The sequence below is a fragment of the Takifugu rubripes genome, chromosome 2 (genome assembly GCF_901000725.2).
Source record: "Takifugu rubripes chromosome 2, fTakRub1.2, whole genome shotgun sequence".
Classification (NCBI taxonomy): domain Eukaryota; kingdom Metazoa; phylum Chordata; class Actinopteri; order Tetraodontiformes; family Tetraodontidae; genus Takifugu; species Takifugu rubripes.
In genome coordinates this window covers 547,243-557,345 of record NC_042286.1, presented here as the reverse complement: position 1 = coordinate 557,345, position 10,103 = coordinate 547,243, and the positions used below count along the sequence as shown (strand labels likewise).

General features: G+C 49.2%; 1 pseudogene; it reads right to left on the bottom strand.

Moving 5' to 3' along the window:
- Window positions 1–414: 414 nt before the first annotated feature.
- On the bottom strand, window positions 415–5,476 carry LOC115248828 (actin-histidine N-methyltransferase-like; annotated as a pseudogene).
- Window positions 5,477–10,103: the final 4,627 nt, after the last annotated feature.

Sequence of the window (10,103 nt, the reverse complement as noted above, 5' to 3'; positions counted from 1 at the left end):
TTATCCACTTGCCTCTGTCCTTTTTACTGTCAACCCAACTGTCTGGGCAGAGAAACGTCTTAAAAAAGACGGTATGGTTACAAATTTCATCGGTCCCCAAGGCCAAAGACGACCAATGCAGGCCACTCTCCTATACATGCAGGATTTCATTTCATGCATTTTTCAGAAGGGTTCAGAATGATTGAAGGTCATGAAAGTGACCTGCTGCAGGTGTGCAGGTGAACATCTGGAAGGAGAACATCAAGAGACAGCTCCCCTGACTCTTTATTAATCCTATAGGCACTCCCATGAAAGCCATCCGGACATGTCAGCCATCAACAGCTCGTGGCTCAAAAGAGAATATCTGACCATGAAAAACCACTTTGACCCAATTTTGGGGTTTGAGTTGGTCAATTCCTTTAGAATGACAACCAATGAAGAAGGTTCCTGAGGACAGGCTGGTTTTTATTCACACAAAGAACTACGAAAACAAAGACTCATAGACTTCCACTTGATCTTTGCAATGATTAAGCAGTGTTGATATTGTGATTTCAGTCTGTGGTTTCAAAGCCCCCCCCCCCCAGGTGTCCGAACTTACCTCCAGTCCCTCACAGGGTTGTGTGTATGGCTCTCTAGTGGGAAGCAACAGTCATCTTTCGCTCAACCCTTCCTCCCTTTTGGTGATATCAGCACGGAAGTCATTCAAGGTACATTCAGTAAAAATACTCTTAATGAAGCGCAAAATCAGAACTAACCCAAAGTTCTGGTAAAACCGGTTTGTACACGAAAGGGAACTGAATAATGTCAATCCCAGTTAGACCACTGGGCTGTTCCTGTGTGAATAAAGCACCAAAATGCAATAGAGAAGATGATTGTCAATACAAATCATGTTGGGGAGCAAAAGGCATGAAAGCCACCAACAGCTTCAGGAGCTCGGGACCACCCAACCCTTGGGGCAGCTTTTAAAACACACTCGTGTCAAATCTCGTCCCAAATCTCAGGCCGCCATGAAGCAGCAGAATGAGTTCTCTAGCTCTAGATTCATCTCGGCTTCTATCTATAACACAAATAAATAGTATGGCTCGGCCAGCGGTGTCGGGGGGGGGGGGGGACTCCTCCGCTATTCTCTTTGGGTTCGTGTTAAATTGCACCAGCACTGACACGAGTCACTTCCCTCTGGCCATTCTTGGAGTTTGTGCCCAGCGGGTCCAAAGCCGCCGAGTTGACATTTGTCTCCTCCGACGGGTCTCGAGGCTCCGGCTTCAGTGCCAGTCTGTTGGCCCCTGGATCCATTTCAAACGCCGCATTTTCGACACGGGCACCGGTCTCCTCAAACTGGATTTCTTGGCCTTCCTGAATCTCCCCCAGCTTGTGTAGGATAATGGGAAGCTTTGCATCGGTGTTCTCCAGCAAAGCGATGCTGCTCTCGTGATAGTCGGGCAGGGGGGCCCCCTCCTCCAGCTGCTTCTGAAAGTGCACACGCTTGGCCCGGCCACTGGCCAGGGCCTTCTCTAGGATCCACTTCTCAGCCAGGCGCAGCTGGATTGCCATGCGTGAATGGGGCGAGAGCTCGCTTTTCTCAAGCGTGGAGGAGTCCTCCTACAAAAGATCAAAGCAGAGGTTAAAAAACAAACATCTTTGAGAACAGAACCGAGACCGGTAACCATCAAGGCGAGGTCCATTCGAGCAAGGTCACCTCCGATGTGGTCTTGTAGGCCTTGAGCAGCAGAGCCACTCGGGTCTCCAGGAAAGTCCACAACTTGATCTCATTGTCCCAGCTGACGGGGAACTCCATACTGCCCAGTGTAACGATCTTATTGATGGCATGACCTCCCAGCAGGTAGTCCCTCAGTTCCTCTGCAAATGCAGGTGACATTAGCTTCCCTTAAACAGCTTGTCATCACCACCATCCATCAGAGCTATGGTATAGATCTGGCTGAGCTCTACCCCGCGATACGGTACTGACACAAGAAGAGACGGACGGACGGACATTCTCAGAGACATTACAACATCCTCATTGGTGACGCAACATGCTGATAAAGACATATCAGCGCGCAGTTAAGGGACTAAACCAAATAAGGTGAGATAAGAAGTGTCCCAGGATGCCAGGCCAGTCTCAAGGGAAGAGTTTAGGTCTGGGAACCCACCTAAATGAGGGGGGCTCAGACTGCGAGCTTTCTCCCGCCGTCCTGGAACTACCAGAATGAACAACCAAACTCTGCTTCGTTGAGACAGACGGGCCCTGATTCATGGCTTTCGGACCTGAATTGGAAAGCCAGTGCTACCAGTTTGACCTGCCAGTTAGAAGATGAGCATTCTGACCCAGTTGAAAGGTGGGACAGAGAAGACTGATCGACTCTGAGGTAGAGAGTTGCTATTATGGAGGCGGCTCTGGGTGCGGAGGAGCTCGACCTTGCTACAAACGCAGGATGAGTCCAGGACCCAGTCAGCAGGAGCTTCTCAAACTCTTCAATTCTGGGTGCTTCAGAGCAGAGAGCAAACTTTCTCCAGTCATATTTCCAGACTTGAGAACCGTAGACCTTGGAGGTCTGCTCAATAGAACCAACAATCACTTTCTAGAACGTTTGCCAAAGCCCAGTTACTCAAACAGGCTACGTAAAAAGGTCAGTCCAGCGTCGGTCGGGGCTCTTCTTACCCTCCTTCATGCAGAAGACCCGGAGGAAGGCCAGGAGCTGGGCCGAAATGGGCTGCTCATTGCAGTAAAGGGCAAAAAATGGGAAGATCTGAAAACAGAGACCACAGTTCAGCAACGAGAGGGCAGATTGCACGTTCTTCCTCACGATTTAAGCTGACAGGAAACCAGCGACAAATGCAGGAGTGAGGAGATCAACGCTAGTGGAGCTGTGCCAGAAGCTGTTTAGCTATGGTGGGGAGGTGCACATACACTGGGATCCCTGCTCGTGCCAGCACTTCGGCTTTCATGGCGTACAGACGCTCACTCTTGCTGATTCCCAGCTTGATTTTCACTTGGTCGTGGGCATTCTCCTGTAGAAGAAGCCGTTGTGGATCACAAATTCTGCATTTGATCTTGTGCCGTAGAAAAATGTAGATCTACAGGGAGAGTACATCACCAAGGTCAACGCCCATGACATCAGCAAGCTGATCAACACTCGGTGGGTAACAACAGCAGCCAGAGCTGCTGCTAGGAGACAAGGGACAACAGAGAAAAGGACAGAGCAGAAGAAAGATGTCTGGACCTAGAGCTGCTCTCAATATCACCAGATAACCATGACAACTAGCCATCTATGTCTGATCTTCAGCTCTGAGGCTGCGGTGAGGAACGGAAGGGCAGACCTGCTGCTGTTCTCTGTTGTCCCCTTCCAGGGTGGACAGAGGGGACAGAGCTCCTGCTGGCTGGCTTTACCTGTTCATTCTTCTTGTAGTCTTGCAGCGCTACACACTCGCAGCGATCATCTTCCAGGTTGTAGCCAGTGGTGATCTGCAGCAACAATGTGTGTTCTTCAAAAAAAAAAAATCGCATCCGTCTCATGCAAATATTCAGACATGTGATAGAAAACATGGTGGAAATGACATCACAGCCGCCAAAGTGATCTAAACCATCAAATGACAAATACGTCTGAACGGTGACATATTTAACCTAAAGTCAAGAGCAAAGAGGAGGGGCTTAATGAGGGTCAAAGGTGGGGGGTGCAGATATATTCGTCATCTATCACAGGAGGCACATCTCAGTTCTCCTGCGTTAACTATGGCTTTGGAGCAGAGAAGATTGAAGGACTTCCTGTTGACTAGGAAGTGGCTGTCCTGTTTGGTCAGCAGGTGGAGGGATGATGGTCAGGAGGATCACCTTTCCCTCAGCCAACAGAACCTGGAACTCACGTGGGACTCATTCACCATCACCCTGGTCTCCTCCCTTCACCTGCTGAGCTGGTGCTGGGGTTTGTCACACACACCCTCATCTTAGTTTGGTCTGCACAGGTGTTTCATTACAACATGAGAAAAGGCTCTTTCGGTTTTTTAGTGTGGGGGGACGAGATGAGACAAGATGCATCCTTACCAGTCCATTTCTGTGATTACACATGTCCCACAGGGGGATTAAGGCCAGAGTCACCTGTCTGCCATCCTCAGTAGGGATCTGGTTTTGCCGGGTCATCACAGAAGACACCGCCCACCTATTGGACACCACAGTTAGAAGGGAGAGGACATTGAAAACTCTACAAGGGGTTTAAAGTCGTCAATGTGGTGATTTGTGCCGTTTAATCTTATAAAGGGGCAGGATGGGATGATAATTCAACATCCTTCCAGGTGACATTTAGAACACAACTGGGGACGGGAGCTGGGGACGACAGGAGCTGAGGACAGAAGCTGAGGACAGAAGCTGGGCAATACACAGACTGAGCTGCATGTGCATCAAGCTGTTCTTTGGGGACGTTGATACCGTAGGATGGTCCCACAGGTCAGATACACAAACAACATAAATTTTCAAAATAAAGATTAAAATAAAAATAAAGAACGGTCAGAAAAGTGGTCCCGTCTTCTTCACCGTCTTGGGGGGACGGGGAGGGCCGCGGAAAACTCTGCTCTCTTGAGAATCTTTCAAAGTTCCAGCGTCAGCACATGTAGAGGGTGCAGGAGCTGCATTGGCTGCTGCATCCTCCATTCAGGTTCAGCATCATCCTTCTGAAAGCCCAAAGAGGACAGTGTCTCATTCTGTCTGTCCCGCTCACCTGTAGTCATCAAATGTAAAGCTGTCCTTGAGTGGCAGCTTGCTGGACGCAGGATGAGTCTGGGGAGAAGAAGAGTTCACCATGAGGTTAAACACACCCGTCTGATCACTGAACCACGTTTAGAGCCAAGACTAAACGAGGCCAAGGCCTTGTCTCATGCCGTGTCCACCAGTGTGTCCTCTGCTGTGCAGAACCTGTAACAGTACCAGCTTGGGCCACCAGGGGGCCCCGGCTTTTAAACCAGGACCTTTTCTCCTCATTTAACCTTGTGTTACAGTTGTTTGCTTAAAGTCAAAGGGGGACGTCCTCTGAGGCTGTCTGGGTACCACATGAACTGGCTCGCTGGCAGAACAGCAAAGTCACTCACCTGTATCAGTTTGTAAAAGTAGGGCGTATTGCCGAGCAGTGTTTCTGTACTGGCTCAGAACATCCTGGACTGCCTGCGTGCCCTGCAGCAGCTGCACCTCGTCCTGCTCGTAGAAGAGAGGCGTATCATACTCCTGAGGAAGGGTGCGAATATATGGCAGCCAGAACGATGCAGGGTTGGCCCGCTCACACAGCAGGTGCAGGCCAGAGTCACATTGTCCATAGCCTGGAGGATTCTGTCCTGGTTGTACAAAGGACCTGAGGTGCGGAGATTACACCAACATTTGTGCTAGCCTACAGAAATAGTGGACATATGGAGGTCCCGGGTCTCTGGACAGGCGAGGTACCGCTCAGCTGTTCACCCCAGAGAACCATTCCACCTCACAAACTAGCTCCTTACCCAGCACAGACTTTTTAGCCGATTCCCACTGTCATGAGCATCTTCCTGGGAATCCACAGGAACAATTCCTCTGCTGCACAGACACAGACAGCAAACAAACAGGTGAACCAACCACTGTGTGTATGTATGTATGTGTGAGTGTGTGTGTGTGCGTGTGGGCTGGTAAGTCAGCCCTGGGTGCACCGCTCTGAGCCTCGCAGAACTGGAACTCACCTTGATGTCTCGCGGGCTCTCAGACCGTATCCCTCTGCTCCAAAGTTGGTCACTGCGAACCCTTCGCAGGATGCACCGTGATCCGAGCCCAGGACATCAGGTGTGGGAAGTGGTCGTCCTCTGCGGCCCTCAAACTCCACCGACATGCCTGAGCACCAGGGAGTCTGATTTTCATTATTTGATCGATTGATGCTTTGGACAGAAGCCAAACTAAAACACAGAAAGAGGACCATGGTGCGAAACAATGGCTCTTACCTCTCTGTTTCTTCCGGATCTTCTCCACCAAGCCTCTGATCTGAAGGTACTCCTCCCACTCTTTTCCAGCAGTCGGGCCCGCCACTGCTGCACTCTAGAGTGATATATTTAGGACAGCCCCCAGTCATTTTTAGACATAAATTAAATTGAGTCTGCTGATGTTTTCATTCTTGCTTTAAACTTTTGCAGCTATTCCCCTCTATGTTCACCAGACAGCAGCACGGCAGGGTGTCAACAGACAGACAGACACACAAGGAAGGACCTATATCGTACTCTGCGGAGTTCAGAGACCAGGATCATCATTTCCTTTGAGGACACTGAAGTGGTGGCTGCGGAACCCGACTTCTGAATCTTCACTCGACTTTTCTTTCCCATGGTGGACACCTTTCCTGACAAGAGACCCGGTTTCACTGTTAGCACATGCTGCCACCGACTCATCACATTTCCTCTAAGTCCAACAAAGACATATCTGGTCCATGTGTCCCACTGCCTGGACGGACGGCTCGGTTTAGTCACGCGTTTGTTAAGGAGCCTTTCAGAACATTTGGTTCCTGACAGGACGAGGCCAACAACCGCATGTCAGGGGCAACACCAAACTCCAGACGGACTCTTAAATACTCGGGGTTATTTGCAGCCTGTCCCACGAGGCCACTAGCTAGCTCACTACCGGAGAGGAATCCACACCCACGCTGCCATTTAAGCTTCTGGAGCAGGACAGGGTGCCATTCATTCATGTGCTAAGGCAAAAGTAATTAAAATTTAAACCGACACGCTGTTTGCATCCATGTAGCCAACGAATAACAGCGTTTAACAAGAACGTTAACTGCTAACTCAACTTAATCTGTGTGGTTACCGAGCCATAAGGACAAGATATAGCAACATCTTAGTCCCAAGCACAGTCAGCACGAACACAGCTCCAATTTACCTTATCAACGATATCACAAGTGGTGACGATAACAGCTAGTTTTAAACGAGAGGGTGGAAACAGCGGTCGATGTTGTAGATCAGATAGTAGCAATCTTCTTCTTCTGCTCCTCCTCCTTCTTTGAATCAATGGCCGCGTCGCAGCCGGGCTGTTAGAGTGCATATCGCCCCCCTGTCGCACAGGAGGATGGAACTTCATGACGTGCTCCGGGTTGTTATCCAAAAGAGCGCAGAGCCGCAGATCATTGTCTTATTGGTTATTTTTTTCTCCCTGCCAGACTCCACAGTTCCTGCAGTTCATATACTTTACCTTTTAATTTTGTATTCCTCTCTGTTTCATATTTACTACATTCCATAATTACATTTTCTACACTTTTAGTAAGCAACACTGATCACGTGCGTCCATCACTCTTGCTGAGTCCTCAACCGTCTTTCCAATCAATGACGTGGTATCACCTTTTCAAATTTTGTAATATATCGTGATTGTGTTATTGAGCTGTTGTTTTATCTCATGTGTTTTCTCATTTTCTACGGGCCCTTGTATGAGCTGGTATGCTACAAAACTCTACATCAGTTTCTAGTTGTTGTATCCTCATCTGGATCATTAATATATTTCAATCAGCAGTAGTTTTCCCTCCTAGAATCCATGTAATTCTATGCCTGGATTGATTTTCTGCTGCCCCTCTTAGATCCAAATGGAATTTGAGAGATTCCGCATTTTGTTACCTTTTGTCTCAACCTGGTTGTGGTGGTGCCACATCGCCATGTGATAATGCTACCTACCTGAATTTCATCCATTTTTCTTTAAAAAGTGACATTTTAAAGCCCCCGCCTGTGCCCGACTCTCAATTTTGGACAGTCTCTTGCATCCCGAGTTATATTTTCTCCTCTTTTCCATAGAGCTATCTTGTGGAAGACCATGAACAACACCATTACCAATGTTACGGGTTTCTGACAACAGCATGTCAAACTGTAACACAAAAGTCCTGGGAAAATAAAATGGTGCTGTCCCAGGTGGCAGCCAGTAGTAGCCAAATTGTTTTTTTTTTAAATTTTCGTAGTGTTTGCTATACTTGTTTACATTCTTTGCTATTTGGTATTTACTTTCTTTCTTTTCCTTTTACAAATGGAGTATTCAAACACCATGTTCTGGAGGCTGGAATACTTTTTTTCTCTGTTTTGCGGTGCTTGGGTTATTCGCGGCCCCCATCAGCTGTGCCGAGAAGCGGACCGGTATTGTTTACACACGAGACCAGCCGATGAGACTCTCCTCCAGCTTCTTCTATAGGCGTCCTTGCTCTCCTTCAGACTGTGTTTCAGTTCCTTCTGTACTCTTCTGTATGAACACGGCAATTCCCCCTCCTTTCTTCTTACCGGCCCCGGCCGCGGTGTGGTGTCTCGGTCCGCTCATACAGTGCTGAAAACCAGCGATCGTCACATTAGGAGAGTACAGAAGGAACTGAAACGCAGTCTGGAGGAGAGCAAGGACGCCTATAGGAAGAAGCTGGAGGAGAGACTGGAGAGGAACCAGACCAGGGATGTTTGGAGTGGGATGAGGACAACCACTGGCTTCCAGAAGAAAGGAATACACTCAGCCGATGGGAACATGGACCAAGCTAATGGGTTGAACCAGTTTTTCAACAGGTTTGATTCTAGCTCCCCCTCCCCAAGCGGTCCCAATATTCCTCTGGAAAACAATGGGTCCCCTTCACACCTCCCAGAGCCCCTAACACCTCTGCCAACTTCTTTCCCCTCGCCCCTGCTGACACCCCACATCGATTCCAACATGTCACCCATACCCCCGACAGGACTATCCTTCATGTCTAGCCAGGTGAGGAGAGAGCTGGAGAGGCTCAACCAGAGAAAAGGTTGCCGGACCGGACGGCATCAGCCCATGAGTGCTGAAGAACTGCTCCAGGCAGCTGTGTGGAATACTGCAGCACCTGTTCAACCAGAGCCTTCAGCTTCAGAGGATCCCAGTGCTTTGGAAGACATCCTGCCTGGTCCCGGTGCCGAAGAAGACCCATCCTGTGGCACTGAGTGATTACAAGCCAATAGCACTGACCTCCCACATTATGAAGGTCATGGAGCGGCTGGTGCTAACACACCTCAGACCTCTGGTGAGCCCCTTTCAAGACCCTCTGCAGTTGCCTATCAACCCAAGGTGGGGGTTGATGACGCAGTGATATACTTGCTACAGAGGGCTTACTCCTCCTTGGACAGACTAAACACCACAGTGCGGGTCATGTTCTTTGACTTCTCTTCTGCCTTAAACACCATCCAGCCAAGACTGCTGAGGACTAAGTTGGAGAACATGCAGATGAATGCTCCCCTTGTTTCTTGGATCGAGGACTACCTGACAGGTCGACCACAGTTTGTGAGACTGCGGAGCTGTGTGTCTGACCCCCCGATGAGCAACACAGGGGCTCCCCAAAGAAATGTGCTGTCCCCCCTTTCTGTTCACTACCTACACAGCTGACTTCCAGTACCACTCTGAGACATGTCACCTCCAGAAGTACTCGGATGACACAGTCATAGTCGGATGTGTGGAGAATGGACAAGAGGGTGAATACAGGGACCTTGTGGAGAGTTTTGTTAGGTGGAGCAGGGAGAAACTTCTGCAGCTCAACATGACCAAGACGAAGGAGATGGTGGTGGATTTCAGTAAAAGCAAGCCCCCACCTTCCCCAGTCTGCATTAGTGGGAAAGATGTGGAAATAGTCCCATCTTACAGGTTCCTGGGTGTTCAGCTTGACAATAAACTGGAGTGGTCCACAAACACCGATGCTGTCTACAAGAAGGCCATGAGCAGACTCTATTTCCTCAGGAGAATCAGGTCCTTCAGTGTTTGCAGCAGGATGCTCCACATGTTCTAACAGTCTGTCATGGCTAGCACCACCTTCTTTGCTGTGGTGTGCTGGGGTGCAGGCATTAAAGCAAAGGATGCCAACAGACTTAACAAACTCATTAAAAAGGCAGGATCTGTTGTTGGCTCTAAACTTGCAAACTTGGACAAGGTGATGAAGGACAGGATGGTGTTGAAATTGCGGACAATCATGGACAATCCCTCCCACCCCCCTCCCACCCCCTCCATAACACAGTGGACAAACTGAGAAGCAGTTTCAGAAACAGACTCCTGCAGCCTCGCTGCCTGGATGGATTCCATCCTTCATGGATTGGACTTGCCCATCAGAGGAGGTCAAATCCATTCCTCGAGGGTTGAATTCAAGCCGGGATTTACATCCTACCAGGCAGAAGAT